Genomic DNA, 12,160 nt, shown 5'->3' with positions numbered 1-12,160 from the left:
CGTCAACATAACGCCTATAAAGTAGAAGGCGAGTCAAATGGTTAAAATTATTTAGCCATGTTTCCTCGTGGAAACCAAGAAAAAGATTAGCTAGGATGGGTGCTAAAGGAGAACCCATCGCTACCCCATCAACTTGATCATAAAATTCTCCATTAAAAAGAAAATGAGTCTCAGCTGTAGCGAATGAAAACAGTTTCTTAAGGTCGGATTTTTTTATCGAAAATTTAGGTTCATGCTTGAAAATAAGATCAACAGCAATATCGATGGTTTCATTTAACGGAATATTGGTAAAAAGACTTTCAACATCAAAGGAAATGAGATACTTGTTGTTAAGATCGAAACTGCTGAGCTCTTCAACAAAAGAGAATGAATCTGTGACCGAATACTTGTTAGGTAAAAGTGGGGCGAGAAGAGAACTTAAATACTTGGCTAAACTATAATTATAAGCTCCAATAGAAGATACAATAGGTCTAAGAGGTGGTTGATTGTGATTTTCACGTTTCTTATGTAATTTGGGAAGGCCATACAATTTTGCTGGTTGTGAACCCTTGGGAAAAATCTTAGTATATGTATCATTATCAATAGAATGATAAAAGAGCATGATGGTAGACTCTAATTTCTTGATATATTTATCGACAACTCTTCGAATGATTGTGTTCTTTCAGTTTTTCATAAAAAAACCTACACTGGTCTCCTAACAAATTTCTTCAGTTTTATTCCATCATGCTACAAAATTGGCCTTATTCAAACTCTTATTGACCGTATCTACAAAATCAACAACACCTCCAGTCTTCAAAACGATCAACTTTCCGACACTTTAAAACACAATTCTTTTCCTTCGCATATTATTGAAAGAACTTTCAAGCGGCATCTTGACGGGTCCTCCTCTCAAAATAGCCGGAACATTGATGACAATAATACACGTTACTTTAAACTCCCTTTTGTCGGCTATTATTTAAACAATAGAGTGTTTCTGTCGAGGAACTATCGCCTGATAGTTGCCCCGCGGAAATTTGATGGTCTTAAAACAAATATGCTAGTTTTAAGAACATCAAATTTCCAAGGGGCAACTATCAGACCGATAGTTCCGAGACATAAACACTATTGTTTTTATTGTTCACCGCTAAATTTTCTTCCGCGCATACAGCTTGTCACAAATTTCAATAATTCGCAACCGTAGATTGGCTAAATAATACGTTATACCTGTCAGAATTGAAAAGTCACTGTTTTTCCGAACTGCCTAACTTCGCGGCTGTCAAACTATTCAAAACTTTTCACGGATGAGTGCCATCAATCCAGGTATTTTCCGCGGACGGGCACTATCCATCCGGGTATTTTCCGCAGGCGGGCACTATAGGCTGTTAGTGTCTCTCCACGGATGAACACTATCGCGTCACGTGATCGATTTAAACCAATAAGAACCGGAGAAAATTTAGTAGTGAACTATAATCTAAAATAGCGAATCTTAAACTCCGACAACTCACGAAGCGCTTCTGTAAATCGGACCTAAATATCAAACTAGTTTTCTAGTTGGTTCTTTCTTGCAACGGAGTCTACTTCTGAATCTGTCAAGTACTAGGGAGTTTAAGCAAATCACTACGGCTGGCGCTGCTACGGCTATCGTGGTTGACGAGGCTTGGGGAGAGTACGTCGCCGTAGCCCGCCAAAATTCAACTTTAAGCAACGCGAACTACAAACCTAGTACGGCTGAGAAGTTTAAAACCAATAAGCGTCTTCGCGATAATTTTTGCTCATCTAAAATCTCTAAACGACTTCGTTCAAAGAGACGAGGGATTTTATTTTACTTTGCTATGACCAAGGGATTCTTAACGATGAAGAACCCCTGGTTTTGTACGAACAGTACAAGTCTCCAAGCTTAGACCTACCGTACAATGTATATCCACTTTTCGATCTGGACGAGATGGAAGATGATGAATGCCTTGCTGAATTTCGAGTGAAGAAGAGAGATATACCTGCACTCGCAGAAGCGCTTCAAATCCCAGACTGGATTACCTGTAATCAGCGGAGCAAAGCCTAGGGCACAGAAGCCCTTTGTATGCTGCTAAAGCGCTATGCTTACCCTTGCCGGTACAGTGATATGGTACCACGGTTCGCTCGTCCTGTCCCTGTTTTGAGCATGGTAACCAACGAATTGCTCGATTACATCTACACAGCTCATAGTCATCGAATTATCAATTGGAATCCTTCATTGTTGAACCAACCAGCTTTGCAAACCTATGCCTGAGTTATCTCCCAAAGAGTGTCACCATTACAGAACTGCTTTGGTTTTGTTGACGGAACAGGTAGGCCTATTGCGTGGCCTGATAATAACCAGAGAATTGTCTACAACGGTCATAAAAGAGTTCATGCTCTAAAGTTTCAGTCTCTAGTTCTGCCAAATGGGATTATTGGACACCTGTATGGCCCTGTTGGTAAGTACTTCTGTTCTTGAAGTTTCCCTTACATGTAAAAGGTGGTAGTCAGTGGCAGATCCAGGTGCTCATGAAAGGAGGCGGGGTGGGTCTAAGGAGGGTGGGACCTGCCCCTAAGACTGGTCAAAAGTGTAAGTCTAAAGATAAGTATTGTTTTCACTTGAGCTTTCTTGTTGACTGAATATTGCAGGGGGATAGGATGCATGGTAGGGGGTGAGGCTAGTCTGTGAAATATGGGAATCTAATTATTCACTAAGTATTGACATAGTTAACTGCAGATATTAAACATGATGTTTTTTCAATTTTTCCTAGAAGGAACAAGACATGATATTATTACATAAGGATGTATTTTTGGCTGCTCTTTGTTTCTAACCACCACCGACTTACAAAAAGTTTCATTGAGAAAGATCCCTGAAGATTTCATTTTTGTAAACCCTTTACATTAAATAATTCTGCATGCAAAAGGTCAGAAAAGGTACATGTAAATACACTACAGTTAAATACATCCCAGTAGAGAAATCAAAATGTAACACCATAAATTTGACTTGAGAAAAAATGATACTGAGTTGTAAATGTCGTTTCTAAAAACAGGGAGACTCCCCCCCAATAAACAGGTGAGCCTATTTAATTTTCATTCCAAATCTCCACTAGTGCTACATGCGACATCCAAAATTAATCAGTGCAAAAGAAAATTAAAATTCAGAGTAGATGGTAATTAAATGCGTTCTTGTCTGACCAGCTGTTAATAGATTCCAACGTTTGGAAAAAAAATTGTAAGCGATCCTGTGCACAGAGTGAATTAAAATATTTAAGTTTACGTGTTGTAAAATTGCCAGTTTGGAGCTTATAAACACCAAAGCAAAGTTTCTACACGGTCCTTCATAACCCTCGTCATTCCTTGGCTTCAGCTATTTGAATTTCAAGTAGTCTTTGAGGTTTGAAAAGGAAAAGTTAGACTTTCTACTTACGCATTTCTCCTGCGGTTCGCTGCGTTCTCCATGCTTCAATCCTTCGATATACGTGGCTGCAAAAATAAAGGCAGATTCACTCGGTAAGGAACAGCAAGCTTGATAAATATTCACGATAAGCTATTTTTAAAGATGTTAAGTGTATTCCAAAAGTTAAAATTGCTCAGGAGAATGTATAAAGCGAGCAAAGAAGCGAGATGAGTTCACGTACCACAGACTACTCCGAAACCTTCCCACTCGCGTAGAAGGATTTCCCGCTACTGCTGGATGAGAACCACTGACATGCGCAATGACTCGTTTCTGGACAATTTTACTTCCGGTAGCCGTAGCAGCGCCAGCCATAGTCATGATTTGCTTAAACTCCCTACCGTGTGCTTCATGGAGCGCAACGTGGAGTACACATTAAACAAACTCACGCGCAGGCGTTCATTTCATCACATTAACTCATTCAACATTATTTATAGCAAGTCTGCCGGCGATCAAGGATTGGCGAAGGGGGCAGGCTCGTGAGGCTGGGAGCCCCTAGTCATGAACTGGCACGTGCAGCGGGAACACTCAACTATAATGTCGTTCAAGTTTAGGAACTGAAGTGGGGAAACTGGTCCGGCAGCGGTGTTCTCACTGAGCAGTCCTTTTCAGGATCCACTCTGCTCACCCCATCAGGGGAGGGGGTTAGAAAAGGTGCCCAAAACATTGCCTACTTTATTTAATCTGCCTGGGAGGCCGCACCCAGGGGAGCACCACTTACAGCAGTAGGAAAAGAAAAGAAAAATTTAAGACATTAAAATTTGGAACTTGGAACATAGGCACATTCATGGACACAAACACGAACAGGCCAGAAAGAAGAAAAGCATTCGTGGCTCGAGAACTAAAGAGGTTTGACTTTGATATTGTTGCCCTCAGTGAGACCAGGAGAGCAGAAAAAGGCCAACTTAGGGAAGAATAAGGCAACTACACTTTTTTCTGGAAGGGTAAGGCACAAGATCAGCCGGGAATACATGGAGTAGGTTTTGCCATAAGAAATGACCTGCTTACCAAACTGACTGAACAACCAGTGGGAATCAATGAGAGACTTATGACCTTAAGAATTGGCTTGGAAAGAAATCAGAATGGAACAGTAATAAGTTGAACAGTTAATAAGTACAATCGTTGCTAATTAGTGTACATTGTAGTGTGACCGTAATATATGCAGAATGCTAGCAGGTATAAAACTCGTGAATTTTAGCCCTACATTTTATTACTTGGATTAGTGTGTGCGCGAATAAAGAACTTTGTTTTTACAAAACCGAGTAGTTAACAGTAATAGCCAATAGCTGACAAAGTGCTATGGTATGCAAAGCATACTCTTCGAACTCAGAGAGTAAAATTCGTAGAGCTAGCATGTGCTGTCGTGTTGTGATGTTGTGTAAAAGGATAGGCAGCCATTAAAGATAAAAACCGATCGGAAGAAAACTATTATTACACGTTTATTACACTGGCGACGAGGATTTATTGAGCCCGTGGTTGTTAAATACCGCTTTAATTCTGCCGCTTGATCCCATGACGATCAAAATTCTCTCGCTCACCAATGGCAAAAGCGGTTCAAAAGCATCAAAATAGCATCCGACGCAGCTGACTGCAAAAGCAACAAACAACGCTGATTGTTTCTCCTTACTTACCCCGCGGCATCTAATATTCAAGACGCCCGTTGACAAATGACCAAGTCATACTTGATGCCATAAAGCACTACCATATTGAGTTTGAAGCTAATACCCCCGTCCAACCTCACCCACCAAAACAAATCCACTTCTCACCTGGTGAAAGGGACATAATAAGTGAAGAAATATCTACACTTCTCCGTAAAGGAGTTTTGGAACAAACTGAATATGTAGAGGGGGACTTCCTCTCAACTATATTTGTGCGGCATAAAAAAAGATGGCAGCTACAGAATGATTTTAAATCTTAAACCTCTTAATGAATTTGTCTCGTACCACCATACCAAAATGGACACTATTCAAACAGCTCTTAAACTCATGCGTTCGGGGTGCTTTATGGCTTCAGTTGACCTTAAGGACGCATACTATTCTGTCCCTGTTGCTAAAGAGGACAGGAAATATTAAAAACTTGAGTTGCAAGGGAGTTATTATGAATACACATGCCTACCCAATGGCCTCGCTTGTGCCCTCAGGCTGTTCACAAAAATTTTAAAACCTGTTTACTCTCATATCAGATCAATGGGCCATCTTTGCATGGGGCACATAGATGACTCTTTCTTATTAGGATATGACTATGCTGCTTGTAAGAGGAATGTCCAGGACACGATTGACACATTCCAAACCCTGGGATTCGTAATTCATCCTGTGAAATCAGTTTTTATTCCCACACAAGAAATAGAATCTCTTGGGTTTTTACTTAGCAGTATTCTTATGACAACTAGACTTCCCCCTGCCAAAACTGCACGTCGCGTACGTATAGCCTGTCAGAATTTACTCATCTACCAAGCTTTAGTAAAACCTCACTTTGATTACCGTGACATTGTTTGGGGTAGCTGTGGGAAAACGCTACGAGACAAACTGCAGAAATTGCAGAATAGAGCAGCCCGTGTGTTGACATTCTCTAACTATGATGCTGATGCAACTGAGCTACTCGAGTTTTTAGGGTGGAAAAATCTTGCACGCCAGCAGGAAATCCATAAAGCCACCATGATGTTTAGATGTCTGCACGGGCTAGCTCCAAGGTATCTATATTCAAAGTTTACTCGGCGTGACTCTGCTTATGACCTCAGTGACTTTGAAAATAAGCTTAATGTTCCACTACCACGCACTAATTATTACAGAAAAAGCTTTAGCTACAATGGCGCCACATTATGGAACAGTCTACCACGCGATATAAGGAACACAGAGTCTCTGGGGTTATTTAAACGTAAGATCAATGACATTCTTTAAGTCTAACGCACGGCATTCACGGAAAACAGCTTTAGTGTTATAGTATGTAGTTTTAATTTTAAATATCTTAGTGTATGTGATATGTATTTTTATAGGCTTATGAATTGATCGTGTTTAAATAAAGATTAAATAGAAATAAATAGAAATAAACTACTCAAAACTGAGGTGACCATCAGAGAAACTGCCCACGTCATTGACTTGATAGTCTCAAGTCTACCTGCAGTGCAATTTGGAGAATTGTATTACAGGAATCTAGAAAAGAGTAAGGTCCTTGCACTGCAGGCTAGCAAGGGTAATTATGGTGGGCCATTACATTTGTCTCAGGATGCCAAAGTAGATTTGTCTTGGTGGACAAATAATGTGGACTCTTCTTTTAAGAAGATTGTTCAGCCTAACCCTGACATGACCCTGACAACAGATGCCTCAACTAAGGGCTGGGGTGGCAGTGTATGAGGAACAGAAAACTCGTGGCCCTTGGAGTTTGGAGGAGCAAGGGTTTCATATTAACTACCTGGAGCTCAAAGCAGTTTGGTTAGGTCTCAAGTCTCTGTGTCATCACGTGAGACAGAAGCATATTAGGATTCAATCTGATAACACTACTACAGTAGCTTCTATCAATGCAATGGGGGTATCTAATCTGCAAATTGCAACAACATGGCCCGTAAAATTTGGCTGTGGTGTATTGAAAGGGAACTTTGGCTCAGTGCCAACCACATACCAGGCTCCATCAATGTAGTAGCTGACTCGGAATCTAGAGTATTCCACACCTCTACTGAATGGTCTCTACATCCAGATATGTTTGATCACATTAATGAAATGTGGGGCCCTTTTGCAATAGATGTTTTTGCTTCCCGATGTAATTTTATAATACCTACGTATGTGTCTTGGAAACCAGACCCTAATGCAAAATGTGTAAATGCATTATTCATGCAATGGAAAGAACATTATTTTTATGCTTTTCCACCTTTCAGCCTGATAGCATTTTGTCTGCAAAAAGTAGAACAGGATCAAGCTACTGGTGTAATCTTAGTCCCTTTCTGGCAGACACAACCTTGGTTTACAACGCTCCTTCACCTTTTAATAGACAACCCAGTGTTGCTGTCTCAGCTGGACTATCTCTTGACACAACCTCACAACAATGCTCTACACCCCCTTCGCAAGCAGCTAAAGTTGATAGCTTGCAAGGTCTCGGGAAAAGCCTCCAGCAGCGCAACATATCAGAGAAGGCTGCAACAATCATCTTGCAGTCATAGTCAGATGGGACGCAGAATCAATATAAACTGTACATCAAGCAATGGATTGACTTTTGTTGTGAACGACAGGCTGATCCCTGTAACCCACCTTTAACCTCAGTATTGGATTTCTTGGTCAGCCTCCATGAGAAGGGCTTGAGCTACACTACCATTAACACTGCTCGTAGTGCCATATCAACAATTGCCCTTTCTGAAGACCAGAATACTATTGGTTGCCACCCACTTGTTTCTAGATTTATGAAAGGCATATACAAAGGCTCACCACCCGTTCCACGGTACCACTCGACTTGGGACGTTCAACCAGTGTCAAATTATCTGGCTTCCAAAAGCCCTGTGGATGGCCTTGACCTCAAAATGTTGACCCACAGGCTGATTATGTTGATAGCTCTGGTGTCTGCACAAAGAGGACAGAGTCTTCACATCCCTGATATTGGACCAGGCTGTATGAAAGAACTTCCTGATGGTTACGAGTTCCTGCTTACTGCCCATATCAAACAGAGCAGGCCAGGCTACAAAGCACCTACAGTTGTTTTGAGAGCATACCCAGCCAATCTATCCCTTTGTGTTTGTACTTGCTTAAAAGATTATCTTAAGAGAACAAAGCCTCTCAGGGGTACGGAAACTAAACTTTTTGTCAGTTTTACTAAGCCATATAAACGGGTGTCCAGAGAGACTCTTTCTAGGTGGCTTCGCACTGTCATGATCTCTGCCGGGGTAGACACAACAATATTTAAGCCACACAGTACACGAGCAGCAGCTACTTCAAAGGCTAAAACAGCCTCTGTTCCAATCCAAGAAATCCTGTAGACTGCTGGGTGGTCATCATCGAAATGTTTTGATAAGTTTTATGACAAACCTGTGAAATCCTCCACATTTGCTTCCGCTATTCTCAAGACTGTTTATTCCTGAAATTGGACTTGTTGGCAAATGGTTTTTTGTACTACTAGCCTTAACGAAACATTTTCTAGACAGAATCTTTATTTAACATTTATGTTTCTTGACATTACTTTAATGTTACATACACCTGCATATGGTGTTTTAGGTTCCAATTGATACATAGATTGTAATACCTACATCACTCATTGCTCCGTTCCTCATGTTTTTTATTGTGGGGAGGATACTTATACCCTCAGTTGATATTTGTCATGTAAATCTGTTTGACTTACTACGTTTCAGTTAATAAACTGATTACAGTGATTCATCATTCAGTGTTTGTTCCTCATGTGACTGTCTTGGCTTTGAAATCTCATGGGATCCCTGGGGCAGTGCTGACGAGATAGAATTGAAAAATTAAACGAGACTTACCTGTAAGTTGAAGTCTGATTGGAATTCTATCGAGTCATCAAACTGCACCAAGGGATCACATGCCCACCCTTGGGCAACAAATCATACTTACATTTGATTTTACCCACCCATTTATTTGTAGTGCTATTGACATTACAGTTCTTATACAATCTACTTCATGGTGATCAGACTGTCACATTCGGCTGTAAATACTGGTTATGCGCATGCGTCTAGCAATCTCATGTGATCCCTTAGTGCAGTTTGATGATTCGATAGAATTCCAATCAAACTTCAACTTACAGGTAAGTCTCGTTTAATTTTTCAATTTTTTTTTTGTATTCGAGAATCGTGGTTGAAGGTAATAAGATCTTTTCATGTCCACGCAAACGGATTGTTTAATTTAAACGCGACTCGTGAATAAGGGCTGAATTAGCGTGATTCATGAAACATTTTGTTTTGCGTGATGAATATCCGGCTACCTTATGGTTTTGGAAATGTATGTATTGTTCTAGGATGTGGTTAGGTTTTGAGAGGAGATGGACTTGATATGGATCAATGTAAGTCATAAAACAGACAACTTATAGTTCTTAAACAAATAAAATAAGACTCCCGGTTAGCTCAATTGGTTAGACCGCTGGACTGCTGTGCGGGAGGTCGAGGTCGGTGGTTCGAGCCCCGGCCGGACCAACACTCAAGGTCTTAAAATAATTGAGGAGAATGCGCTACCTTTCTATATAATATCAAGAAATGGATAGACATTCTAGTCTTCTCGGATAAGGACGAATAAACGGTAGGTCCCGTCTCCTGGATCTAGTAATTAGTTAATTTGGTTAGGCAGGGGACGTTAAAGAACACACTCACGAGATTACTGTGATGTGGTCTGGCCTGTTTACTGGGAATTGGGGGGAGGGGGCATCTTCAAATAAGTTTCCTTCGATTGTTTGTAAAATGCTGATGCAGTCCGGCCAAAGTCCCCCGAAAAGTGTTGTGATGCGCATTTGATCATATCCACATGTTAATTTGCGCAATACAAATATTAAATTATCACCATAATAAGAATATACTAAGAATATAATACTTGAGTTAAGGTTGTTATATTTATTTTGCTATATGCATCGGATTCGTGTTAATTTTTATTATAATCAATGTCTTGATGGTCACATGTACACAACAGGATGGCATGATGGTTTGTCTTGAAAACGCTCCAATTTTGACACCGTTCGCGAAAGTCTCCGTTTTCATCAGCGGCTTTGGCATTTTAGTATGTACGATGGGCAAAAACGTGTCAAAAACAATGTGTTTTCAAACGAAATCGCATTGTGTGCATGGTGCCTCAGTTTGACCGGGCGGCAAAGTGCAGCCGCTCTAATTAGTTCGTTGTTTCAAAATAAGAACATCTGCATTAACTGTAAGAAGCTTTTTCTTTCAACTGTTTTTGTTTGGGTTTGTTAGAGGATTGCAGTAGCAACCTAAACGATTTTGAATTTAATTCAATTTCAATTCTAAACAGAGTTTCGCAGCTGCGCAGAAGTGAAAGCATTTGGGTACTCTTCTGACGGCCATTACCTGCTTCATCTAAGCGACAGTTGCAAAGACCCAACGAGAATCTACTGCCATAATATGAGATCTAACACGCCGCAAGAGTTCATCACCCTTGAGTCTGGTACAGAGAACAACTTTGCTATTGTGTATGCGCAGATGCTCAGAAATAAGGGCGACTGTAGTGGTGCTGTGCAATCCACATTGTACTCAAGTCGAGGCACCACTTACTTCAGCAAAGTGCGCCTTGATATCACAACCATGAAAATTTTGAGCAATGTTTCCACCTTCGCGCAGACTCAGGGAGGTAAAGACATCCCATATGGCAAAGCTGAGGATTGTTATTCGAGTAATTTCGGTAACTGCCGGAAAGGTCAGTTCAAGGTTGACTTTGACTTGAGCGTGACGAGACTTGGTGTTCGGAACTATGTGAACTGGAAATTATCGGGATGGCCGATAAGGTTGACGATGCCGGACTACCAGAAGTCGCCTGATGGTGCAGTGGTGTCTGCCAAGTGTGGAGGTGCATGTGGTTCATGTAAGCCATCTGAGGGATTTATCATATTGGAACCTTTGTGTTCTATTCCTGCTGGTAGGTATCAGGAATAAATTTTGCCCTTTTACAGCTTTCTTGACACAACTATGTTGTCGTGTGTTTATTCAGTAATAGATAACAGATGACGTCAACATTTGGTGGGAAGAAAAGTGGAAGTGGCGCCGAGTGTGTCACTGATTTTTTGTGATCTCTTACTGTCTTGACCCACGGCAATAGCGACGTCATCTCTGCCTGCCTCTCAGTTCGTCTGTATGTCTGTCTTTCTACCTGCATGCCTAACTTACCGCAGAAAATGTTCAGAGGTGAAGTAAAAGCGAGAAAAACTTTAGAAAGCGCAAGAAAAGTCGAGTGAACAAGTCGCAATAGGTTTTAGTTCAGCAATCCTGCGTTTCTTTTGTCACACATTTAGAAAAACTTTCGGGAAAGTGGCTGTATGGCTGGCGGCTTTTCCAGCTCGTGTCAAAAAGGGTTTCCCCACTCTGTTGACGTGTCATGTATTTGAATTTCTATTTCAGTTGTATACCACCATGGGAAAAATGCCTGGGGGGGTCATTACACAAGCGATGTCTGTCACCCAACACATGGCTGGATCAGAACAGACGACACCAGGCTTAAAGTTGTTCCAGTAAACTACGTTCTTAAACCCACACAGGGAAAAGATCCCTACATGCTTTTCTATCGAAGAACAGACCTCATGCCTTAAGTTGGCATGGCAGGGAAGGGAAGAGAGGGGGGGATGTCACTGGGAGAGGTTAGTAGCTTAAGTTGGCAGGGCAGGGAAGGGAAGGGGGGGGATGTCACTGGATCAGAACAGACGACACCAGGCTTAAAGTTGTTCCAGTAAACTACGTTCTTAAACCCACACAGGGAAAAGATCCCTACATGCTTTTCTATCGAAGAACAGACCTCATGCCTTAAGTTGGCTGGGCAGGGAAGGGAAGGGGGGGGGGATGTCACTGGGAGAGGTTAGTAGCTTTAGAAAATTAAGCCGAGTTTACACTATCAAGATTTCCTTGAAAAGTTTCCGTGGTCGTTTCGGAGGGAAAACGTTACATTTTTCTGTTGATAAACATTTTATTTAGGAACACAGAACGCTTGCCCGTCAATATTCACTACGAGCTGGGAGATTTGTAATGGATGGAATTTTCGGAGGGAAATGCCTTTCAAAACAATATTTTCCCCTGTGAATTTTGGTTGACTGATA

At 41.2% G+C, this 12,160-nt stretch overlaps 1 pseudogene; it reads left to right on the top strand.

Moving 5' to 3' along the window:
* Positions 1-7,198: 7,198 nt before the first annotated feature.
* Positions 7,199-9,368, top strand: LOC148734140 (uncharacterized; annotated as a pseudogene).
* Positions 9,369-12,160: the final 2,792 nt, after the last annotated feature.

This window comes from Stylophora pistillata, chromosome 3, assembly GCF_964205215.1.
Source record: "Stylophora pistillata chromosome 3, jaStyPist1.2, whole genome shotgun sequence".
Classification (NCBI taxonomy): domain Eukaryota; kingdom Metazoa; phylum Cnidaria; class Anthozoa; order Scleractinia; family Pocilloporidae; genus Stylophora; species Stylophora pistillata.
The sequence above is the reverse complement of the archived record's forward strand: the minus strand, read 5'-3'. Positions and strand labels throughout refer to the sequence as shown.